Here is a 25578-nt window from a genome sequence, read left to right as displayed (position 1 = left end):
ACCGAAACATGGTTGAAATTGCCGTCGAACTTGAAATGTAGTCACAGGCCAAGGGCTCGAACACACGGAGAAATGATTGAGGAATCTGCAGACCAACAGCAGAATCTGTTCAGCAAGATAATTTTTTGAATGAAAGGATAGAGAGGTACAGGGGAGGGGGGAGTGACCCCAGAGGGATGGGGGAGGGGGAGCGATCCCAGAGGGACAGGGGAGGGGGGAACAATCCCAGAGGGACGGGGGAGGGGGGAGCGACCCCAGAGGATGGGGGAGGGGGAACAATCCCAGAGGTACAGGGGAGCGACCCCAGAGGGACGGGGGAGGGGGGAACAATCCCAGAGAGAGGCAGGAACGATCCCAGAGGGACGAGGGAGGGGGGAAAAATCCCAGAGGGAGGGAGGAACGATCCCAGAGGGACGGGGAGGGGGTAATGATCCCAGAGGTACAGGGGAGAGGGGAGCGACCCCAGAGGAGCGGGGGATGGGGAACGATCCCAGAGGGACGGGGGAGGGGGGAACGATCCCAGAGGGACGGGGGAACGATCCCAGAGGAAGGGAGGAATGATCCCAGAGGGACGGGGGAGGGGGGAACGATTCCAGAGGGAGGGAGGAATGATCCCAGAGGGACGGGGGAGGGGGGTAGCGATCCCAGAGGGACGGGGGAGGGGGAGCGATCCCAGAGGGACGGAGAGGGGGAGCGATCCCAGAGGGACGGGGAGGCGGGAACGATCCCAGAGGTACAGGGGAGGGGAGCGATCCCAGAGGGATGGGGGAGGGGGGAACGATCCCAGAGGTACAGGGGAGAGGGGAGCGACCCCAAAGGAGCGGGGGAGGGTGAACGATCCCAGAGGGACGGGGGAGGGGGGAACGATCCTGTGACTGGCAGAAACTTAAAGGCATTAGTGTAAAAAAATCAGTAATGGATAAATTAACAGGATTGTAAAAAAGGTCTGCAATTTAAGGCACTCTCATATTAATGTCTCCCCGATACCTGGAGCACATCGTCTGTCCCGGGCTGTTGTTTATCAAAGGCTGAGTTATTTTCTTCAGGTGAACCTGGTTTTAACGCTGAAGGTGCAATAACTCGGGGACAGAGCTGTCAAAAATCACACTGCATTCGTCACATCAGCCACACTGGACAGTTCACAGGAAGTGGGAATTAAGGCTGTAATTGGCCAGGAAGCAGGATATTCTGTTTATATTATCAGCTTACATATTTCCAAAGGAATCAAAACAAATGAACATTTCTGAAGTCAAAAAGAAAATCCGGTGAAGCTGCCTGGACGGGAGTCTCATTTCCATCTTGTAAAGATATTCACACATCCCACAGTCTGTTTCCTCCTCATGGTTTCCTAGTTTCTGGACATTTCAGTCTCCAGTCAGTGCTGCCTTTACTGTTAGACTGTCTCCATTTTATTCAGGTGCATTTCCAAAACCTTCTGGAGCTTGGGAGTGAGACTGTGATTTAATTTTTGGGATCCTACACCCTGAAAGTACTCAAGCTTCCTCCTCCTCCAGCCATCCAAACGGCCATTTTATTGAGTTATTTATTCAAGCAGTGCGATGTCACAGTACTCCTGATATCCCAGCCTTGATTTTTCTTTTCTCCCGTTCTGTTGATCAGTTTGGGGAACGATCGGGAGAGGGAGTAAAATGGAGAGCAGAGAAGGGGTAGAGGTCGAGGTAGAGGAGCAGTGGAGAATCTGGGAGTGGTTTGGCCTCAGTTGGGGTTTATGTAGTGAGGGTGGGGTTCAGGGAGGAAACAAAGAATTTGTGCATTCTCAACCAGAGCAGGGGAGTTCTCCCCGGTGTCCTGGGGCCAACATTTATCCCTACCAGCGCCTGATACAGATCATCTGGTCATTATCACATTGCTGTTTGTGGGATCTTGCTGTGTGCAAATTGGCTGCCACGTTTCCGACATTACAACAGTGACTACACTTCAAAAGAACTTCATTGGCTGTAAAACGCTTTGGGACATCCTGAGGTCGTGAATGGCGCTATAGAAATGCCCGTTCTTTTTATTTGTTTGTTTTGAGGGTAGCAATATGAATGGAGGAGTCTTACCCTCCCCATTGGTGCCTTTCCTGATCACAAATTCACACGATTACTTGTGAAGTGAGTTCACATGATGGCTCGGAGTATCTGAAGACGCTTTCCGGTCTTTAAGCTCTGTGCTTAATGTGTTTGCTTGTTTCTCAGTGAAGTGTGGCCATTTGGAGTTGTGTTACTGATTGCAGGCTGGGACGAGGGCAAACCGGACCACTTGCAAGGAAATCTTTGAGTAAGTATTGCAGGGGAGTAACAGTCATGGAGGGCCACCAGAACAGGCCTGCACTCTTCCTGCAGAAAGTACCTTTTATGTGAATGTGGGAAGGGCAGACTTGCCTTTTTCATGAACTTCTTTGTGTTGTGTGTTTTTTTGTGCTGATGAAGGTGAGGGATGTTGGAGTGGCAGACCAGGGTCAGATCAGAGTAAAAGCCCCTCTTCTCTGCCCCACCAGTGAGGCCCAGCCAAAGCACGGAACAGCAGCCCTTCCTGTACCAGTGTCACGAGGAACTGGATTGAGACAATCCCACACTCACTGAACGTCGGGCCCTAGCAGACAGGAAGGATTTTCATCCCATCCCAGCTCACAGAAATGAAAGAACAGCATCTAACCCACTGCACATCCAGTCCCCAGGGCTGACTCCCCTCCAACACAACCATAAAAGGATATAGGTAGATTCTCTCTGGAGTTATCATTGTGTAGAGCAGCTGCCACATAGAATCATAGAATTTTATAGCACAGAAGGAGGCCATTCAGCCCATTGTGACCATGCTGGCTCTTTGAAAGGGCCATCCACTTCCCTGCTCTTTCCCCATAGCCCTGCAAATGTTTCCTTTTCAAGTATGTATCCAATTCCCTTTTCAATGTTTTTCTTATATATACGTGTAACCTTTTGATCATTTCTGAAACAAAATAAAATAATAATCCTGAAAGTTTCTCTAATGCTGTTTCCGAGTGGGTGTCGAACAGTCACAGGATGTCCTCAGCTGTGATGCTCGAATGGATGTGATCCTCACTGGAAAGGGTTAATGCTCAGCAGCTACAAAAAGATCTGGGGAAGTTTGTCTTTGTTTGAAAGGTCTGTGACCCAGTCCTGGTGATTTGTAATGAGCCTGTAAAAGGGGAGTGTGCATGGTGTTTAGGTCCCTGTGTGTGCACAGACCTGTCACTGCAACGTGGGCTTCACTCGCTTTAAAAACATGGAGAAATTCTCCCTCTTCTCCCCTCTCTCCACACAATCTCCAAACCCGGCATGGGGTGTATCATTCTACATTTGTTAGAATTCAGACCAGAAAGGAGCTGAATTATTTTTGTAGACAGTCGGAAGACGGTATTAGCTGCCTTTCTAAAGGCTGTGAAATTCCCTTTAGAGATGGACTAGTATCTTTAAGAATCTAGCGTGAGCACCGAGGTGTGTGCTGCAGGGCACTTGTGTGTAGAAGTGTGAGTAGCAGAGTATCGGCCGTGACTCGATAGCTCCCTCGCCTCTGAGTCAGACGGTCGTGTGTTCAAGTCTCACTCCAGACTTGAGCCCATAATCCAGACTGACAGATCCAGTTAGTCACTATGTCTCTCATGCCCCATTCTCTCCGTGAGGTACTTACTTTCCATGGAAAGCAACAGCCATGGGTAACAATTACATCAATGGAAAGTTTCTGGAGAAGAGGTAAAAAAAATCCTTAACAGTTGCAGAATATCCACATGTATATATTAAAAATCTCGCATCCCTGTGTGTGTCCCATCAACTTTTCCCATTATAAATGTCTATATCTGTACTTAGAATGGAAACTTCCTTTTGTAAACTGCTGTAATTACACCCTCCCACCAGTGAAGGCACTGCTGTGCTGCTAGTGGCCATAGGGTGTAATTACAACATGACAAGTTTACATAGGAAGTTTCCATTGTAAATGGGTGTTGAAATTTATAATGGAAGTATAAAAATAAGGACAGATTGTATGACTTTAAAATGGGGCTGTGGTCATGTATCCTCGGCCCTCTGGACATGTTTCACCTAAAGGCTACACTTGGTCTCGACGCCCTGTGTGAAATTCCCTTTAGAGATGGACTAGTATCTTTAAGAATCTAGCGTGAGCACCAAGATTGTGCTGCAGGTCACTTGTGTTTAGAAGTGTGAGTAGCAGAGAATCAGCCGTGACTCGGTAGCTCCCTCGCCTCTGAGTCAGACGGTCGTGCGTTCAAGTCTCACTCCAGAGACTTGAGCCCATAATCCAGAGCGACACTCCTGGTGCAGTACTGAGGGAGTGCTGCACTGTCGGAGGTGCCGTCTTTTGGATGAAATGTTAAACTGAGGCCCCCTCTGACCTCTAAGGTGGATGTAAAAGATCCCATGGCATTATTTCAAAGAAGAGCAGGGGAGTTCTCCCCGTGTCCTGGCCAATATTTATTGCTCCACTAACATCAGTAATAAAAAAACAAATTATCTGGTCATCACCACATTGCTGTTTGTGGGATCTTGCTGTGTGCAAATTAGCTGCCGCGTTTCCTAGATTACAACAGTGACTACACTTCAAAAAGTACTTCATTGACTGTAAGGCGCTTTGGGACGTCCTGAGGTGGTGAAAAGCGCAGTATAAATGCAAGTCTTTTTCTTTCTGACGTTAATAGTTGTTTCTTATTGACTCTGCTATCATCAGTACTGCGGAAGTCTTGTTATGATGCCTGAGGACACGAGAGTATTTGGTGCAGTGTCCCTGTGTTCCTCCTTTGATTGTGTGCCTCAGTAGAAGCTTTGTGTAGAGACTTTGTGCGCTCTGGTCTGGGTTATTGCCCAGCAAGTGACCTATTGCAGGAGTTTCCGGCCTGTGTAGAAATTCCTCCACCAGGCAACAGTCTGCTTGCCCCCTCCTGCCCTCATTGATTGGCTAATTTGTCCAAGTCTCTGAAGGGTCGAGCCTGCTGGGATTGGTGATGGAGACACTGAATGTGAACTGATTCGTGTGAAGCTTTGCTCACCTATCTTTGTATCTCTTTGCGTGGCTCGCTGGCAAATTTAGTTTGATAATCGCTCCTGTGAAGCACCTTGGGATGTTTTACTACATTAAAGGCACTATATAAATGCAAGTTGTTGTTGTTGTGGTGGTTAGGGTTAGGGTTTTAATGACTCATTTAAGAAAACGAACCTAGAAAGTGCTCACCTGTATAACATTGTGTATATTTTAAAATTGTTTTTCATACAGTGTACACGCCATTGCAAATACTACAATATACAACTGGGCAATGCCACCCACTGGCTTAGGGCAAAGTGAACTCTGGGTGAGTTGAATGGCATTTACTATTTGAAAAGAGTGACTTGTGTTTACACAAAGATTTATCACATTTATACACAATTAAGGTGCACTTTGAGGTGCAGTGTCTGTTATTATACAGGTAAACGCAGCAGCCATTTTATGTACAGCAGGATCCCACAAACAACAATAAGAAGCACAGTCGGTTAATCTGCTTTGATGGTGTTAGTTGAAGGGGGAATGTTGGCTCGGACACAGGGAGAATGCTGCTCTTTTCAAATAATACCATGGGATCTTTAATATCCACAACAGGTGGCGGGGCCTTAGTTTAAACATCTCCTCCAAAGGACAATGCTGCACCCCCTCAGGACCGGATTGGGGCGACAGCCGAGATTATGTGCTGAAGTCCTGGAGTGGGGCTTGAACCCACGATCTTCTGACTCACCTGAGTGTGCCATCCATGGACCCAACTACACCCTCTGTAATCCATCCTTGCATCACACTAGACAGGTCGCGAGTAAAGTTTGTGTGTTATGTTGCACGTAAAGCACTCCAGAACGGTGTGAAGAGGGGAAATGCTCTTGTGTTTTTCTCTCTCAGATACAATGAAGACCTGGAGCTTGAAGATGCCAAACACACGGCAATCCTGACACCAGAGGTAAATAAAGCCAAGTCCTATTAAGGAGTGCCAAAGCCAATTAGTTCCCACCCAGATATTTGGCACAGTGAAGGTGATCTGTCAGATTTAATAAGAATCTGTGACACTTCATTCAATGTAGTCTTTTTAAACTCTCTTTATAATTTTTTCCCCTCTTGTGAAGCCATTTACTGCCTCACTGGGGTGCAGTCCCACTGGTGCCAGTTACTGTCTCACTGGAATACAGTCCCACTGGTGCCAGTTACTGCCTCACTGGGGTGCAGTTCCACTGGTGCCAGTTACTGCCTCACTGGGGTGCAGTTCCACTGGTGCCAGTTACTGCCTCACTGGGGTACAGTTCCACTGGTGCCAGTTACTGCCTCACTGGAGTACAGTTCCACTGGTGCCAGTTACTGCCTCACTGGGGTACAGTTCCACTGGTGCCAGTTACTGCCTCACTGGGGTACAGTTCCACTGGTGCCAGTTACTGCCTCACTGGGGTACAGTTCCACTGGTGCCAGTTACTGCCTCACTGGGGTACAGTTCCACTGGTGCCAGTTACTGCCTCACTGGGGTACAGTTCCACTGGTGCCAGTTACTGCCTCACTGGGGTATAGTTCCACTGGTGCCAGTTACTGCCTCACTGGGGTACAGTTCCACTGGTGCCAGTTACTGCCTCACTGGGGTACAGTTCCACTGGTGCCAGTTACTGCCTCACTGGGGTACAGTTCCACTGGTGCCAGTTACTGCCTCACTGGGGTACAGTTCCACTGGTCCCAGTTACTGCCTCACTGGGGTACAGTTCCACTGGTGCCAGTTACTGCCTCACTGGGGTACAGTTCCACTGGTGCCAGTTACTGTCTCACTGGAATACAGTCCCACTGGTGCCAGTTACTGCCTCACTGGGGTGCAGTTCCACTGGTGCCAGTTACTGTCTCACTGGGGTACAGTCCCACTGGTGCCAGTTACTGCCTCACTGGGGTACAGTTTCACTGGTGCCAGTTACTGCCTCACTGGGGTACAGTTCCACTGGTGCCAGTTACTGCCTCACTGGGGTACAGTTCCACTGGTGCCGGTTACTGCCTCACTGGGGTACAGTTTCACTGGTGCCAGTTGCTGCCTCACTGGGGTACAGTTCCACTGGTGCCAGTTACTGTCTCACTGGAATACAGTTTCACTGGTGCCAGTTACTGCCTCACTGGGGTACAGTTCCAATGGTGCCAGTTGCTGCCTCACTGGGGTACAGTTCCACTGGTGCCAGTTACTGTCTCACTGGAATACAGTTTCACTGGTGCCAGTTACTGCCTCACTGGGGTACAGTCCCACTGGTGCCAGTTACTGCCTCACTGGGGTACAGTCCCACTGGTGCCAGTTACTGCCTCACTGGGGTACAGTTGCACTGGTGCCAGTTACTGTCTCACTGGAATACAGTTCCACTGGTGCCAGTTACTGTCTCACTGGAATACAGTTCCACTGGTGCCAGCTACTGTCTCACTGGAATGCACTTCCACTGGTGCCAGTTACTACCTCACTGGGGTACAGTTTCACTGGTGCTAGTTACTGTCTCACTGGAATACAGTCCCACTGGTGCCAGTTACTGCCTCACTGGGGTACAGTCCCACTGGTGCCAGTTACTGCCTCACTGGGGTACAGTTCCACTGGTGCCAGTTACTGTCTCACTGGAATACAGTTCCACTGGTGCCAGCTACTGTCTCACTGGAATACAGTTCCACTGGTGCCAGTTACTGTCTCACTGGAATACAGTTCCACTGGTGCCAGTTACTGTCTCACTGGAATACAGTTCCACTGGTGCCAGCTACTGTCTCACTGGAATACAATTCCACTGGTTTGTTGTTGCTGTCCGGTTGCACAGACTTGGTATTGAACATGTGAGCAGTCACAGCTCGCCCATCAGGAGAGCTGAGCAAGGAGCCGTCATTTCAGGGGGTTTGGAACTTCAGGCAAACCCCACTGACAGTGGGAGAAATCTCTGAGACAAAATGGTACCATCTATAAAGCTAAATCCAGAACAATAATTCAGATCAAACCGACAGGGCAAGGGGCACAGGTCAAACAGGAAAGCTCCTGTCGGGGTGGCCAATGCTGGTCAAGGATAATAGGTATTGGCGTCAAAAGCCGGTGGAATCATTTAGGAAACTGTCCGATCGGGCAAGGGGTGAATGAGCTGGGAGGGACTTTCCCTCTCTACCTGTACCTCCCATGTGAAAACATTGAGTAACATCTAAACAACACAGCCCTTCTTGGGGTTGTGCAATCAGGGACTCTCCTGCCCACTTGTTGTTGTGACTCCAGGGTTGTGCAATCTGAGTTGTAGTTTGCTCAGTCCTGTCACCGCTCAGTGTGTTGTTTTGGAGCGGAACACTCCTGCAAGTTGTTTATTGTGTATGGAACCCAATGAGACAGAATCTACTGTCTGATCTACTGCTTATTTTAACATTTCACAAGGAACGAAATAAAGAGGGGGGGGATCTCAGAGTGAGCGCCCTGTCAGGAGAAAGCCCACTTCAATTCTTTGGAAGTTGTCTGGTTCGAGACGGTCATTGCCTGGCACTTGTGTGCTGCAAGTGTTACCTGCCACTTGCCTGCTCAAGCCTGGATCTTATCCGGATCTTATCAAACGGCCCCACTCCTGACCTTATAATGGAGGGAAGGTCACTGATGAATCAGTTTAACGGTTGTGCCCAGGCAGCAATCTCCAGGGGCTGCAAGGATTAACCTCCAACAACCAATCAAGAGGGTGGTGAATATTTGGAATTCTCTCCCCCAGAGGGCTGTGGATGCTGAGTCGTTGAATATATTCAAGGCTGAGATCGATAGATTTTCGGACTTGAAGGGAATCAAGGGATATGGGGATTGGGCAGGAAAGTGGAGTTGAGGTGAAAGATCGGCCATGATCTGATTGAATGGCGGAGCAGGCTCGCGAGACCGTGTGGCCCACTCCTGCTCCCATTTCTTATGTTCTTAACAACCAACAGCTCCCCATGTGTCTGACGTGACTCCAGCCTCTGGAGGGTTTCCCCATTTACCTCCATTTTGCTCAGGTTCCTTGTTGCTATTCTGGGTCGAGCGTTGCCTTGGTGTTGAGGGCAGTAAATTCTCACTCTGTGCCTGCAGAACTAATGTGCAAGTTTTCAAAGGGCAGCAAACGGTCTCTAAACCTGAGTGGGGTGACAACAGGTCAGACTTACCTGCAGAATGGCAGTCTTTATGTGCACCTGTGGAGCTGATCAATGGCGGGTGGAGACACCACTTTGTGTACGAGCTTGCTCTCCAGAAAGCTGGTTTAGGCGGTAAACGGATGAGTGCTCAGTGAAGTTTAACGGATTGACAGCTTTTGGGCTCAGAGACGACATAAACCTGAACACACCCTAAAACACCACCACCAAACAATAGGCGTCTGTGTGTTCCCCAGGTTATAGCCAAAACAACATATTGGATTTCACTATGTGGGATGTCGGTGGTTACTTTATTAACCCCACACACAGATCCCCCTCACACCACAATCAGTAGCTCAGTCACACCCAACAGTAAAGTCCCAGCTTCAATCCTGGGTCTGTGTCGAGTCGGCTGCTCTCAGTGAGTGGGTGTCTGTGATGCTGTGATTGGGCTGGGTTGGGGGAAGAGGAAATCGAGGCACCCTGGGATCCTACTCCTGATCGCTGTTTAGTGACCCCGGCTGGAAGTGATGCCCCTGCAGTTGAACAGTTTGCCAACACACATTGTTGAGGCTCACGCTAAAGAATGAACAAGCTTGCATTTATATAGTGCCTTTTACACCCTCAGGAAGTATTTCACTGCCAATGAATTACTTTTTGAAGTGCAGTCACTGTTGTTTTACAACCAATTTGCACACAGCAAGATCCCATGAACATCAGGAAGATGAATGACCCATTAAGCTGTGTTTGATAGTATTGGCTGAGGGAGGAACGTTGACCAGGACACCAGGTCTCCTGCTCTTTGAATAGTGGGATGGCATCTTAATTGGCCTCTGAGTCCCTGGGCGGGGGAAGAGAAATCTTAGCTTGAGTTCCTGCTCAATTGCTATTCAGTATCTGAGTATCTGTGTGCGAGCGTCTGTCTGCGCGCGAGCGTTTGTCTGTGTGCGTGTGGGTCTTTCTTTGTGCACGCGGGTCTGTCTGTGTGTGCGTGTGCATCTGTCTGTGTGTGTCTGTGTATGAGGGTCTATGTGTCTGTGTGTAAGTGTCTGTGTGTAAGTGTCTGTGTGTGTGTCTGTGTGTGTGTATCTGTGTGTGAGGGTCTATGTGTCTGTGTGTGTGTGTGTGTGTGTGAGGGTCTATGTGTGTGTGTGTCTGTCTGTGTGTGAGTGTCTATGTGTGAGTGTCTGTCTGTGTGTGTGTCTGTGTGTGAGTGTCTGTGTGTGAGTGTCTGTGTGTGAGTGTCTGTCTGTGTGTGTGTGTGTCTGTGTGTGAGTGTCTGTGTGTGTGTGTGTGTGAGGGTCTATGTGTCTGTGTGTGAGTGTCTGTCTGTGTGTGTGTCTGTGTATGTGTGTCTGTGTGTGAGTGTCTATGTGTCTGTGTGTGTGTCTGTGTGTGTGTATCTGTGCATGAGGGTCTATGTGTCTATGTGTGAGTGTCTGTGTGTGAGTGCCTGTGTGTGTGTATATGTGTGTATCTATGTGTCTGTGTGTGTGTGTCTGTGTTTGAGTGTCTGTGGTGTGAGTGTCTGTGTGCGTGTTTGTGTGTGCGTGTTTGTGTGTGTGTCTGTGTGTGAGTATCTGTGAGTGAGTGTGTGTGTGTGTGTGTGTGTTTGTGTGTCTGTGTGTATATGTGGACAGATTGGGTATTGCTGTGACTCCCCCCATGGTGAACTACTCTGCCAGCACTCTGTCCAACCTCAGACAGGTGGAGTGGTATTTGGGTGCGGTATTGGAGGGTGGCTGGGATTGTGGAATTGTTCGGCAGAAAGAATCAGTAACTTGAAGAAAGGTGGGGTTGGGGGGAATGAAATGGATTCAGTCGTTCGGTCCACAACCAGCTCTGGGAACATGCTTCCCCCTCGTTTCTTGTTTCCAGAGTGGGAGCTTGCTGTAATAATACTTTTCACTGTGTGGTGATCCTACAGTTAAGAGAGAATGTTAGGCGTTCTAGAGATGTTTTACAATAAACAATACCTACTTGTAGGCAAACTTTGAAGGGCAGGTGACTGAAGATAACATTGAGATTGGAATCTGCAACGAGACGGGATTCAAACACCTCGATCTTGCAGAAGTCCAGGACTACTTGGCCTCTACAGCGTGAGCAATGTGTCAAGTACAAGTTCATCCAGTGCAGCCGTTATCACTGGATCGAAACCCCCTCCCACCTTCTCATTCCAAAGAAATATTTAGTCTCTTTTTTGTGCCTCTGACAAGTTACCTTTTCTTCCTCCAATAAAACCAAGCTTTGAAAGATTAATCACTGCTATGGTTTTATTATATTTGCAATTCCATCAAACCTTTCAGGGCCGTGGCTTCATTTTAATGTGCGTTGCCTTTTGTTTGTACGTGTCACTCTCACAGTGTCGCAAGGGTTAAGGAACATTTCTGCCCTAATCACTGCCAGCTCCGTTATAGCACCAGTGAGGTCCGCCCCAGCCTGGGGCAAGCATTGCTGTGTGTACGTGTACAAACACACACACATGCACACACACACACACACGCAAGCACCGTGTGTTTCACATGTGCCTGCACACGAGCACGACCCAAGGGTGGGTAAAAAATAACCGCTGAAGAGCAGTGTAATGTGGACGTACAATCGCTGTTCAGGTACTGCTCATAGGGTCCCTTGCTGTCCCAGGGAATATTGTAGGGATACAGCTCTCCTTACAAATCCTGTGGAAACTGACTGGACAAACTTACCAATTTTTCAAGTCTCTGCTGAAAAGGCCATGAATCTCCATTCTCTGAATATGACGCACTGGGACCTGGGAGGGACATTGGGGAGGCACCAATCAGCAATGGTATTTGGGTCTCTATCTGCCAAACCGTGTGATGGACTCTGCCTGGGAGAGACTTGGGCCATTTTTATTTCTCTCCTGCCCTTTGGCTTGGCTGTTTACATAGAATGTACAACACAGAAACAGGCCATTCGGCTCAACAGGTCTATGTCAGTGTTTACGCTCCACACAAGCCTTCTCCCTCTCTACTTCGTCTAATCCTATCAGCATAACCTTCTATTCCTTCTGACGAAAGGTCATCAACCTGAAACGTTAACTCTGTTTCTCTCTCCAAAGATGCTGCCTGACCTGCTGAGTCCAGAATTTTCTATTTTTATTCCTTTCTCCCTCATGTGTTTATCGAGCTTCCCCTTAAATGCATCCACACTATTCACCTCAACTACTCCATGTGATAGCAAGTTCCACATTCTCACCACTCTCTGGGTAAAGAAGTTTCTCCTGAATTCCCTATTAGTGACTATCTTATATTTATGGCCCCTAGTTTTGGGCTCCCGACAAGTGGAAACATTTTCCCTATGTCTACCCAACAAACCCTTTCATAATTTTAAAGACCTCTAACAGGTCACCTCTCAGCCTTCTCTTTTCTAGAAAAAAAATCTGGAACCTTCGTTGCATTCCCTCCATGGCAAGGACATCCTTCCTCAGATAAGGAGACCAAAACTGCACACAATACTCCAGATGTGGTCTCAACAAGGCCCTGTACAACTGCAGTAAGACATCCCTGCTCCTGTACTCAATTCCTCTTGCAATGAAGGCCAACATACCATTCGCCTTCCCAACTGCTTGCTGCACCTGAATGCTCACTTTCAGCGACTGGTGTACAAGGACACCCAGGTCTCATTGCACCTCCCCTTTTCCCAATCTATCACCATTCAGATAATAATCTGTCTTTCTGTTTTTACAACCAAAGTGGATAACCTCACATTTATCCACATTATTCTGCATCTGCCATGTTCTTTCCCACTCACCCAACTTGTCTAAATCACATTGGAGCCTTTTTGCATCCTCCTCACAGCTCACATTCCACCCCAGCTTTGTGTCGCCTGCAAACTTGGAAATGTTACACTTAGTTCCCTCATCCAAATCATTGATCTATATTGTGAATAGCTGGGGCCCAAGCACTGATCCCTGCGGTACCCCACTAGTCACTGCCTGCCACCCGGAAAAAGACCCGTTTATTCCTACTCTCTGTTTCCTGTCTGTCAACCAATTCTCAATCCATGTCAGTACATTCCCCCCAACCCCATGTGCTTTAATTTTGCACACTAACCTCTTGTGTGGGACCTTATCAAAAGCCTTCTGAAAATCCAAATACAACACATCCACTGGTTCTCCCCTATCTATTCTACTAGTTACTGCTTCAAGAAACTCCAGTAGATTCGTTAAGCATGATTTCCCTTTCATAAACCCATGCTGACTTTGTCCAATCCCGTTAATGCCCTCCAAGTGTTCTGTTATCACATCTTTTATAATAGACTCTAGCATTTTCCCCACTACTGATGTTAGGCTAACTGGTCTGTAATTCCCTGTTTTTTCTCTCCCTCCTTTTTTAAATAGTGGGGTTACATTTGCCACCCTCCAATCTGTAGGAACTGTTCCAGAGTCTATAGAATTTTGGAAGATGATCACCAATGCATCCGTTATTTCCAGGGCCACTTCTTTTAGTACTCTGGGATGTAGATTATCAGGCCCTGGGGATTTGTCAGCCTTTAGCCCCATTAATTTCCCTAGCACTATTTTTTTTACTAAAACTGATTTCCTTCAGTTCCTCCCTCTCACTAGACCCTTGGTTCCCTAATATTTCTGGTATGTTATTTGTATCCTCCTTTGTGAAGACAGAACCAAAGTATGTGTTTAATTGTTCTGCCATTTCTTTGTTCCCCATTATAATTTCCCCCATTTCTGACTGTAAGGGACCTACATTTGTCTTCACTAATCTTTTTCTCTTGACATATTTATAGAAGCTTTTACAGTCAGTTTTTATGTTCCCTGCTAGTTTACTCTCATACTCTATTTTTCCCCTCTTAATCAATCTCTTTGTTCTCCTTTGCTGAATTCTGAACTGGTCCCAATCCTCAGGCTTGCCGCTTTTTCTGGCAATTTTATATGTCTCCTCTTTGGATCTAATACTATCCCTAATTTCTTTTGTAAGCCACGGTTGAGCCACCTTTCCTGTTTTATTTTTGCACGAGACAGGAATGAATAATTGTTGTAATTCCTGCACATGTTCTTTAAATATTAGCCATTGCCTATCCACCATCATCCCTTTTAGTAAAGTTCCCCAATCTATCATAGTCAACTCACACCTCATACTTTCGTAATTTCCTTTATTTAGATTCAGGACCCTAGTTTCAGATTCGACTACTTCACTCTCCATCTTAATGAGGAATTCTATCATGTTATGGTCACTCTTCCCTAAGGGACCCCGCACAACAGATTGTTAATGAATCCTTTCTCATTGCACAATACCCAGTCTAGGATCGCCTCTTCTCTAGTTGGTTCCTCAACGTATTGGTCCAGAAAACCATCATGTACACACTCCAGGAATTCCTCCCCCACAGTATTATTGCTAATTTGGTTTGACCAATCTATATGTATATTAAAGTCACCTATGATTATAGTTGTACCCTTCTTGCATGCATCTCTAATTTCCTGTTTAATGCCCTTCCCTACATCTCCACTACTGTTTGGGGGCCTATAGACAACCCCCACCAACGTTTTCTGCCCCTTGGTGTTTCTTAGCTCCACCCATACAGATTCCACATGGTGATTTTCTGAGCCAATATCCTTCCTCACTATTGCATTGATTTCCTCATTTATTAACAACACTACCCCACCTCCTTTCCCTTTTTGCCTGTCCTTCCTAAATATTGAATACCCCTGGATGTTCAGTTCCCATCCTTGGTCACCCTGCAGCCATGTCTCCGTAATCGCAACTATATCATAACCGTTAATATCTATCTGCGCTGTTAATTCATCTACCTTATTGCGAATTCTCCGCGCATTAAGACACAATGCCTTTAGACTTGTCTTTTTAAGATTGCTAGTCATCTTAGTTTTATTTAGCACTATGGCCCTATTTGTTTTACGTCCTTGTTTTCTCTGCCTTCCACTATTGCTTCTTCCCTTTCTGTCTTTTGTTTCTATCCTTGTTTCCCCCTCCTCTGTCTCCCTGCTCAGGTTCCCATCCCCCTGCCATTCTAGTTTAAACCTTCCCCAACAGCACTAGCAAACATCCCCGCGAGGACATCAGTGTCGGTCCTGCTCGGGTGTAACCCGTCCCGCTTGTACAGGTCCCACCTTCCCCAGAACCAGTCCCAATGTCCCAGGAATCTAAATCCCTCCCCCCTACACCATCCCTGCAGCCATGCATTCATCTGGTCTATTCTCCTGTTCCTATACTCACTAGCACATGGCACTGGTAGTAATCCTGAGATCACCACCTTTGAGGTCCTGCTTTTTAATTTATCTCCTAACTCCTTAAATTCACCTTGCAGGACCTCATCCCTTTTTTTACCTATGTCGTTGGTACCGATATGGACCACGACTACTGGCTGTTCACCCTCCCCCTCCAGAATGCCCTGCAGCCTTGACCCTAGCACCAGCGAGGCAACATACCATCCTGGAGTCACGTTTGCGGCCGCAGAAACGCCTATCTGTTCCCCTTACAATTGAATCCCCTATCACTATAGCCCTGTCACTCTTATTCCTCCCCTCCTGTGCAGCAGAGCCACCCGTGGTGCCATGAACTTGGCTCTTGCTGCTTTCCCCTGATAAGCCATCTCCCCCAACAGTATCCAAAGCGGTATATCTGCTTGAGAGGGAGATGGCCCCAGGGGACTCCTGCTCTACCTGCCTAGTCCTTTTACTCTGCGTGGCGGTCACCCATTTCCTTTCTGCCTGCGTAATCTTTATCTGCGGTGTGACCACCTCACTGAACGTGCTATCCACGATAGTCTCAGCATCACGGATGCTCCACAGTGAATCCACAGTACAGCATGTGTGGTTTAACTAAGATGCAAGTTTCGTCATTGACTGACCTGTTGACAATCTATCCACAGGTTTAAAGCTGATATTCATAGAATTATAGAAGCATAGAAGGTTACAGCACGGAAGGAAGCCATTCGGCCCATCGAGTCCGCGCCGGCTCTACGCATGAGCAATCCAGCTAGTCCCACTGCCCCGCCCTTTCCCCGTAACCCTACACATTTTTACCTTTCAAATACTTATCCAGTTCCATTTTGATGGCCATGATTGAATCTGCCTCCTCCACTCCCTCGGGCAGTGCATTCACTGTGTAAAAAAGTTATTCCTCATATCACCTTTGGTTCTTTTGCCAATCACCTTAAATCTATGTCCTCTGGTTCTTGACCCTTCCGCCAATCGGAACAGTTTCTGTCTATCCACTCTGTCTAGACCCTTCATGATTTTGAACACCTCTATCAAATCTCCTCGCAACCTTCTCTGTTCCAAGGAGAACAACCCCAGCTTCTCCAGTCTATCCATGTGACTAAAGCCCCTCATCCCTGGAACCATTCTAGTAAATCTCTTCTGCACCCTCTCTAAGGCCATCACATCTTTCCTAAAGTGCGGTGCCCAGAACTGGACACAATACTCCAGTTGTGGCCGAACCAGTGTTTTATAAAGGTTCATCATGACTTCCATACTTTTGTACTCTATGCCTCTATTTATAAAGCCCAGGATCCCGTATGCTTTTTTAACCACTTTCTCAACCTGCCCTGCCATCTTCAACGATTTATGCACATGCACCCCCAGATCTCTCTGTTCCTCCACCCCTTTTAAAATTATGCCCTCTAGTTTATATTGCTTCTCCTCGTTCTTCCTACCAAAATGCATTTTTCTGCATTAAATTTCATCTGCCACGTGTCCGCCCATGCCACCAGCCTGTCTATATCCTCTTGAAGTCTATCACTATCCTCCTCACTGTTCACTACCCTTCCAAGTTTTGTGTCATCCGCAAATTTTGAAATTGTGTCCTGTATTCCCAAGTCCAAGTCATTAATATATATCAAGAAAAGCAGTGGTCCCAGCACTGACCCCTGGGGAACACCACTGTACACCTCCCTCCAGTCCGAAAAACAACCGTTCACCACTACTCTCTGTTTCCTGTCACTTAGCCAATTCTGTATCCATGTTGCTACTGCCCCACTTTATTCCAAGGGTTGCAATCTTAATAGCAAGCCTACCATGCAGCACTTTATCAAACGCTTTTTGAAAATCCATATACACCACATCAACTGCATTGCCCTCATCGACCCCCTCTATTACCTCATCAAAAAACTCTATCAAGTTGGTTAAACACGATTTGCCTTTAACAAATCCGTGCTGGCTTTCCCTAATCAATCCACACTTGTCCAGGTGACTGTTAATTCTGTCCCGATAAAAGTTTCCCCACCACTGAGGTTAAACTGACTGGCCTGTAGTTGCTGGGTTTATCCTTACACCCTTTTCTGAACATTTGCAATTCTCCAGTCCTCTGGCACCATCCCCGTATCTAAGGATGGTTTGGAAGATTATGGCCAGTATCTCCACAATTTCCACCCTTACTTCCCTCAGCAACCTAGGACGCATCTCATCCAGACCAGGTAACTTATCTATTTTAAGTGCAGCTAGCCTTTCTAGCACCTCTTCTTTCTCAATTTTTAGCCCATCCAGTATCTTAACTGTATCTTCCTTTACCAAGACTCTGGCAGCATCTTCTTCCTTGGTAAAGATCGATGCAAAGTACTCATTTAGTACCTCAGCCATGCTCTCTGCCTCCATGAGCAGATCTCCTGTATGGTCCCTAATCGGCCCGACCCCTCCTCTCACTATCCGTTTACTGTTAACATGTTTGTAGAAGACTTTTGGATTCCCTTTTATGTTGGCCGCCAGTCTATTCTCGTGCTCTATCTTTGCCCCTCTTATTTCCTTTTTCACTTCCCCTCTGAACTTTCTATATTCTGCCTGGTTCTCATGATATTGCCTATTTTTCTAGTTCTTTGCTGGTTGTGATGTCCAATTAGAAGTCAGATCATTGACGACCACCCTAACTTAACAGTCCATAAAGTAACCACCCTAGTTCCAGTTAACTTTCTCTTCAGTTACCTGGCTAACTAACATACAGCACCTCATCTGCTTCAATTAATCTGATCGGCACAACCAGCCTTCCGTAAATCTGTGATAGTTTGTGTTTCTTGCCTTTGCACATGTTAGATCCTCTTGAGCTGTGTCCTTTATACCCGATTCCAGGACTTACATGTTATGAACAAACATACTTTCAATTCCTCGCGTTGCACTTCCAGCCTGTTTTCTTACAAAGTTGATTGCATTAACTTAATTAAACTTCCAAGTTTGTGAACTCCTCCGAGATCTCTGCGCTCCTCCATTTTACAATTCTCATCCACGTTTTCAAATCCCTCCATGGCTTCGCCCTTCTCTATCTCTGTAACCTCCTCCAGCCCTACAACCCTCCGAGATCTCTGAGCTCCTCCAATTCTGGCCTCTTGCGCATCTCCGATTTTAATCGTTCCACCATTGGCGGCCGTGCCTTCAGCTGCCTAGGCCCTAAGCTCTAGAATTCCCTCCCTAAACCTCTCAATCTCTCTCTCCTCCTTTAAGATGCTCCTTTAAGCCTACCCTTGTGACCAAGCCTTATGTCCTAATATCTCCCTATGTGGCTCGGTGTCAAATTTTGTCTGATAACACTCCTGTGAAGTGCCTTGGGATGTTTCACTATTTTAAAGGTGCTATATAAATACAAGTTGTTGTCTACTGAGCTTTGTCATTTTTCTTGCACCCTTGGCTCAGTGGCAGTGAACACTCTCCCCTCTGAGTCAGAAGGTTGTGGGTTTAAACCTCACTCCAGGATTTGAGCCCATAATCTAACAATCCAGTGCAATACTGAGGGAGTGCTGCATTGTCAGAGGTATCGTCCTTCAGATGTGATGTTAAGCTGAGCTTCTCTCCAGGTATTAAAGCTGTAAGGACGAGACTGTAGGGTTGAGGTTGAATGAGCTGAATGGCCACCTTCGTCCAAACTCACTTAATTATCAAAAGTAAGACATCAAGTAAATAAAGGGGACAGCGCATTAAAAGATAAATAGAATCCTTGGTTTTGTACCTAGAGAGAGAGAGAATAAAAAAGCAAGAACTTGTATAATACCACGGTCGGAATTTTGGGTACGGTTTTGACCACTACACGATAGGAAGGATATAAAAGGAAGGATATAAAAGCAAGTGAAAAGGAACAGAGGAGATTCACTGAGGTGTTCCCAGGGATGAGAGGATAAAGAAAAAATACTTGCATTTCTAGAGCGCCTTTCACAACCTCAGGGTGTCCCAAAATGCTTTACAGTCAATTAAGTGTTTTTGAACTGTGGTCACTGTTGGAATGTAGCCAATTTGCACACAGCAAGATCCCAAAAAAAAGCAATGAGATAATGACCAGATATTCTGTTTTTTAAGAGATGTTGGTTGAGGGATAAATATTGGCCGGGGAGAACTCCCCTGCTCTTCTTCGAAATAGTGTCATGGAATCTTCTACATCCACCTGAGAGGGCAGACGGGGCCTCGGTTTAACGTCTCGTCCAAAAGACGAATATGAAAACAACTATAAGAAGAGTCTTGAGAAGTTAGAGTTTTCTCACCAGAGTCGAGCAGATTAAAGGGCGACCTGATCAAAGTCTCCAAGATTATGAAGGGTTATGATAAGGAGAACAGTGAGAGATTGTTTCCACTGCTCGATGAGATGGTAACGAGAGGGCACACATTTAAGATAATCAAACAGAATTAAAGGGGAAGTAAAAAAGGTGGGATATTAAAGGGTACGGGGAGTGAGGGGGAGAGTGGGATTAGACTGGGTGGGATATTAAAGGGTACGGGGAGTGAGGGGGAGAGTGGGATTAGACTGGGTGGGATATTAAAGGGTACGGGGAGAGAGGGGGAGAGTGGGATTAGACTGGGTGGGATATTAAAGGGTACAGGGAGTGAGGGGGAGAGTGGGATTAGACTGGGTGGGATATTAAAGGGTATGGGGAGTGAGGGGGAGAGTGGGATTAGACTGGGTGGGATATTAAAGGGGACGGGGAGTGAGCAGGAGAGTGGGATTAGACTGGGTGGGATATTAAAGGGTACGGGGAGTGAGGGGAGAGTGGGATTAGACTGGGTGGGATATTAAAGGGTACGGGAGTGAGGGGAGAGTGGGATTAGACTGGGTGGGATATTAAAGGGTATGGGGAGTGAGGGGGAGAGTGGGATTAGACTGGGTGGGATATTAAAGGGTATGGGGAGTGAGGGGGAGAGTGGGATTAGACTGGGTGGGATATTAAAGGGTATGGGGAGTGAGGGGGAGAGTGGGATTAGACTGGGTGGGATATTAAAGGGGACGGGGAGTGAGCAGGAGAGTGGGATTAGACTGGGTGGGATATTAAAGGGTACGGGGAGTGAGGGGGAGAGTGGGATTAGACTGGGTGGGATATTAAAGGGTATGGGGAGTGAGGGGGAGAGTGGGATTACACTGGGTGGGATATTAAAGGGTATGGGGAGTGAGGGGGAGAGTGGGATTAGACTGGGTGAGATATTAAAGGGGACGGGGAGTGAGGGGGAGAGTGGGATTAGACTGGGTGGGATATTAAAGGGTATGGGGAGTGAGGGGGAGAGTGGGATTACACTGGGTGGGATATTAAAGGGTATGGGGAGTGAGGGGGAGAGTGGGATTAGACTGGGTGAGATATTAAAGGGGACGGGGAGTGAGGGGGAGAGTGGGATTAGACTGGGTGGGATATTAAAGGGTATGGGGAGTGAGGGGGAGAGTGGGATTAGACTGGGTGGGATATTAAAGGGTATGGGGAGTGAGGGGAGAGTGGGATTAGACTGGGTGGGATATTGAAGGGTATGCGGAGTGAGGGAAGAGTGGGATTAGACTGGGCGGGATATTCAAGGGTGAGGGGAGTTAGGATAGAGTGTCATGTCACAGACAAACCATTGACCCCCCCACCCTAGACTGACACAAACCATTGGAATACCCGCAATGGCGGGTGTTTGGATGCCACAGGCCAGATACCTCCTCTCAGGGAGGAAACACTGACAATAATATATATATATTTTTAAAAGCTGTCTTTTCCAGCAGAAGTAACTTATTGCAAATGATTTCCACTCCCAGCGTGCAATTCCTATTTAGGTTGTTTCACAGAGGCATGCTAGACGGTACTTGTTTGGAACTCGCGTGATCAAACATGTCCCTGTATCGTCACTCCTTCCTGTCATGTCACCTGGCATCGATTCAGTCACAAGCCCACTACAATCTCACAACCGCAGAACCGCCAGTTCCAATGGGAATCTCCCTCCTGACTTTCTTCACTTCCCTTCTGAAGCCACTGACTGTTAAAAGACCTGCATTTGTGTAGCACCTTATCACAGCTCAAAAACATCTCACTTCACATACAATTAGTCGCTCTAAAGCGCAGTGACATTGTTAAACAAGCATGGCGGTCATTTTGTGCACAACAAAATCCCCCCAACAGCAAAGTTAGTTGCATATCTTTCCCCTCTTCCCTTGGAGAACAGTGTGAAGCAGTGTCAGGATTCTCAGGCTGATTAACAGTCTGACAGGCCGCGACATGAACACTCCTTCCCTGGCCATAACCATCACTATAGCATCCAATAGGGGGGTTAGTCATAGGAACAGGAGTAGGCCATTCAGCCCCTCGTGCCTGCTCCGCCATTTGATAAGATCATGGCTGATCTGTGATCTAACTCCATATACCTGCCTTTGGCCCATATCCCTTAATACCTTTGGTTGCCAAAAAGCTATCTATCTCAGATTTAAAATTAGCAATTGAGCTAGTATCAATTGCCGTTTGCGGAAGAGAGTTCCAAACTTCTACCACCCTTTGTGTGTAGAAATGTTTTCTAATCTCACTCCTGAAAGATCTGGCTCTAATTTTTAGACTGTGCCCCCTACTCCTAGAATCCCCAACCAGCGGAAATAGTTTCTCTCTATCCACCCTATCTGTTCCCCTTAATATCTTATAAACTTCGATCAGATCACCCCTTAACCTTCGAAACTCAAGAGAATACAACCCCAATTTGTGTACTCTCTCCCCCTTGAAGTCTGGGTATCATTCTAGTAAACCTACGCTGCACTCCCTCCAAGGCCAATATGTCCTTCCGAAAGTGCGGTGCCCAGAACTGCTCACAGTACTCCAGGTGCGGTCTAACCAGGGTTTTGTATAGCTTATCCTGAGGGAGGGTTTTATGGGCTCCGACACCCCATACGATGAGGAGGGGGCCACCCACACCCACCGGACACGAGAATCCTGCTGGATGTTAACCCAGAATTCAGAACCACAGCTCCGGTCTCCGCTCCCCGGGACTGTCTGGAATGGGGTTTGGCCCCTGCACCTTCTGACTCAGAGTCAGGAATGCTACCACTGAGACACAGACTTACTCCACCAACAGCAATGAGATGAATCATCGCTCCGTGGAGGTTGATGGAGAGACTTTGCCCAGGACACCGGGAGAGCTCCCTGGTCTTTAAGTAATGTCACAGGATCCTTAATATGCAGCCGAATCACCAGAGATCTGGTCTAACACAGTCCACCCCACAGCTGCGGTTATTTGCCCTGTTCTGGTACAGGTCTTGAATCCATAATCTTCTGACCCAGTGACAGAAGAGTGCGCAGCTGAGCCAAACTGGCACTGGACTCAGGCTAAGACGTCTCTGGAACTGCTGCCAAACGACTCATTCTTCAGGTTTAAGCCTAAACGGTGAGAGGCCTCAGACTATGTGATGGTGAGGGCCTCGGAGCAGAGTGGTCAGCTGGTATCCACACATGATCCATTTCTAGCAGAAGTCTCTGGGTTAGGAGAGGGAATCCTGGATAACTTTTCCTCCTCCCTAATCCAGGGTCACTGAGGTCAGTGCGGGAACCCCTACATCACCAAGGCTGAGATCGGCTAACTCAGCTTAGACTTGGGCACAGGGCAAACACAGACCAGGGAACAGGGCATCTCCAGACCTTGCATATTGCATAGACCTTGAGGTAAACAGGCAGGAAATCTGCTGAGAAAAGATTTTCCAAGGCTGACTGAGTGAGACATTTAATAAAACTGACATTCCAGCGCTCCCCGGTGGCGACAGTTAGATAAGGCAGGCAACACAGGATGTTTGATTCTGGAAATAAGAACAGAAAATACTGGAAATGTGACCTCAGGAAGGGTCTTCCACCTGAACCAATAATCTGTCTTTTGTCTTTACAGATACTGAATGACCTGCAGCATATTCTGTTTTTGTATTGGATTTCCAGCCCTTGCAGTTTATTGTTTCTAGGTCCCCTGGTCTGTGCTCCGAGAGCTGAGTAGTTGGGAGCTCTGTTAAGTGACCTCTGCCAGCAAGGTCGGAAGGAAGGGAAAATAACCGGGGTCTCCCTGCTGCTCATGACCCAGAGGCACCGGCTTGTGCAATCTCGTGAGGAGAGGAACAATGCTCTTCCCCATCAAACTATTCCAACAAGAGTCAGTGCCTTAAGGGAAGGACATTTGGGAAGTGCAGGGGAAAGAGAGGGAGTTACACTGGCCTGCTTGTGCACAGCCTTTGGGTGGGTAGTTTAAACACTGCAGTAGAGGCTTTTGGAGCATGTCACCTGCCATTCACCTCTCCTGGATACTGATACGGTTGGTTTCAACTTTTTCATTTGCTTAAAACCTTTATTATAAATGTAATGAAGGATGAGGTGTTACGAAGTGAGACATTGAGCTGGAGATATTTTATTGGGGGGCAGGAGTGGCTTGGACTATTCTTCACCCCAGGAAAAGGCCCTCAACAGGAGCAGGACCGTTACTTTCCATAAAATTAAAAATGCTGAGAACAGGTCTGCAGAGGCCCCATTCCCTGAGTGTAACTCAGCAGGTCAGGCAGCACCTGTGTGGGGAAAGGAAGGCTAACCTTTCAGCTCCACAATCTCCAGCATTTTTCTGTTTGTTCAGATTTCCAGGATCTGAAAGCGTTTTGCTTTCTGTTACAGATTACACACCGACTGCACAAAATCAGAGGCTCTGAAAATCAGCGGAACAAGGAGCTGCAGCTCTCTTCCCCACGCACAAATACTCCAATTCAACAAGGCGGTTACTCTGCAAAACTGATCATTGTTTGAGGAACAGGGTCGAGGGAGTCAGAACCAAAAGGGAAAGATTACAATTCTCTCAAGTTTTTTCTTACAATGGGGTAGAATTTCCGTGGGGGTTCTCCCTATCATTTGCTGCAATTTGGCGGAAGATCTACAGAAATCTACAGTACTGGTGGGTGCAGATCTGTCACGGTATAACGCTGGGGTGCAGGCCTGTAACGGTATAACGCTGGGGTGCAGGCCTGTCACGGTATAACGCTGGGGTGCAGGCCTGTCACGGTATAACGCTGGGGTGCAGGCCTGTCACGGTATAACGCTGGGGTGCAGGCCTGTCACGGTATAACGCTGGGGTGCAGGCCTGTCACGGTATAACGCTGGGGTGCAGGCCTGTCACGGTATAACGCTGGGGTGCAGGCCTGTCACGGTATAACGCTGGGGTACGGTACTGGTGGGTGCAGGCCTGTCACGGTATAACGCTGGGGTACGGTACTGGTGGGTGCAGGCCTGTCACGGTATAACGCTGGGGTACGGTACTGGTGGGTGCAGGCCTGTCACGGTATAACGCTGGGGTACGGTACTGGTGGGTGCAGGCCTGTCACGGTATAACGCTGGGGTACGGTACTGGTGGGTGCAGGCCTGTCACGGTATAACGCTGGGGTACGGTACTGGTGGGTGCAGGCCTGTCACTGTAACACTGGCAGCAGTTTGAAGGGATGGATCAAGAGCTTCTCATTAGAAGCGTGTGGACTGAACTGCACTTTATCCTCCATTGTTTTATTGCCGACGTGAAATGATCTTCGTGACAAACCTGCAGATCATTTAAAAAGAATTCTTTGTAGCTTTTAAAGCCAAACTGACGATTGGTCTGACACAGCACTGAACTCTAACAAGGGCACGAGTTCCAACTGTGCTCTCCGGCTACTCTAGGACAGTGACCGGGGCCGTGGTCCTGGCTGGTTTTTGGGTCCCACTGCTGGATGGAGCCTGGTGGGAGTCCCTCAAGGTGGGCTGTGCGCAGGAGACAGGGAGGAAATCACGAACCGAGTATAAAATGAACAGTATGAAATCACCTCACACACTAAATATACTTTACTATTTTGCTTCTAATAAAGAAAGAACTTGCATCATGACCTCAAGGTGTCCCAATGCGCTTTAAAGCCAATAATGACCAGATAATGTTTTTTTCAGTGATGTTGGTTGAGGGATGAAGATATGCTGGGAGAAGTCCCCTGCTCTCCTCAAAATATTGCCGAGGGATCTTTTATGTCCAGCTGAGAGGGCAGACGGGGCCTCAGTTTAACAACTCATCTGAAAGTCAGCACCCCCAACAATGCAGCACTCCCTCAGTACTGCACTGGAGTGTCAGCCTGGATTATGTGCTCAATTCTCTGGAGTGGGACTCAAACCGACAATCTTCTGACTCAGAGATGAGAGCGCTGCCCACTGACTCTAAGAAATCACTAAGAATTGGTTTCAGTTATCAGCATGAATTTACATATTAAAAACTCAATTTCCATTCTTACAAACAACTGACAACAGCACAAG

At 47.5% G+C, this 25578-nt stretch overlaps 1 pseudogene; it reads left to right on the top strand.

The window, feature by feature from the left end:
• The first annotated feature begins 261 nt into the window (after positions 1–261).
• LOC137300054 (proteasome subunit alpha type-2-like) lies at positions 262–11208 on the top strand (annotated as a pseudogene).
• Positions 11209–25578: the final 14370 nt, after the last annotated feature.

Source organism: Heptranchias perlo, chromosome 30 (genome assembly GCF_035084215.1).
Source record: "Heptranchias perlo isolate sHepPer1 chromosome 30, sHepPer1.hap1, whole genome shotgun sequence".
Classification (NCBI taxonomy): Eukaryota; Metazoa; Chordata; class Chondrichthyes; order Hexanchiformes; family Hexanchidae; genus Heptranchias; species Heptranchias perlo.
Note: the sequence above shows the minus strand (reverse complement) of the source record. Positions and strands in the feature narration are given on the sequence as shown.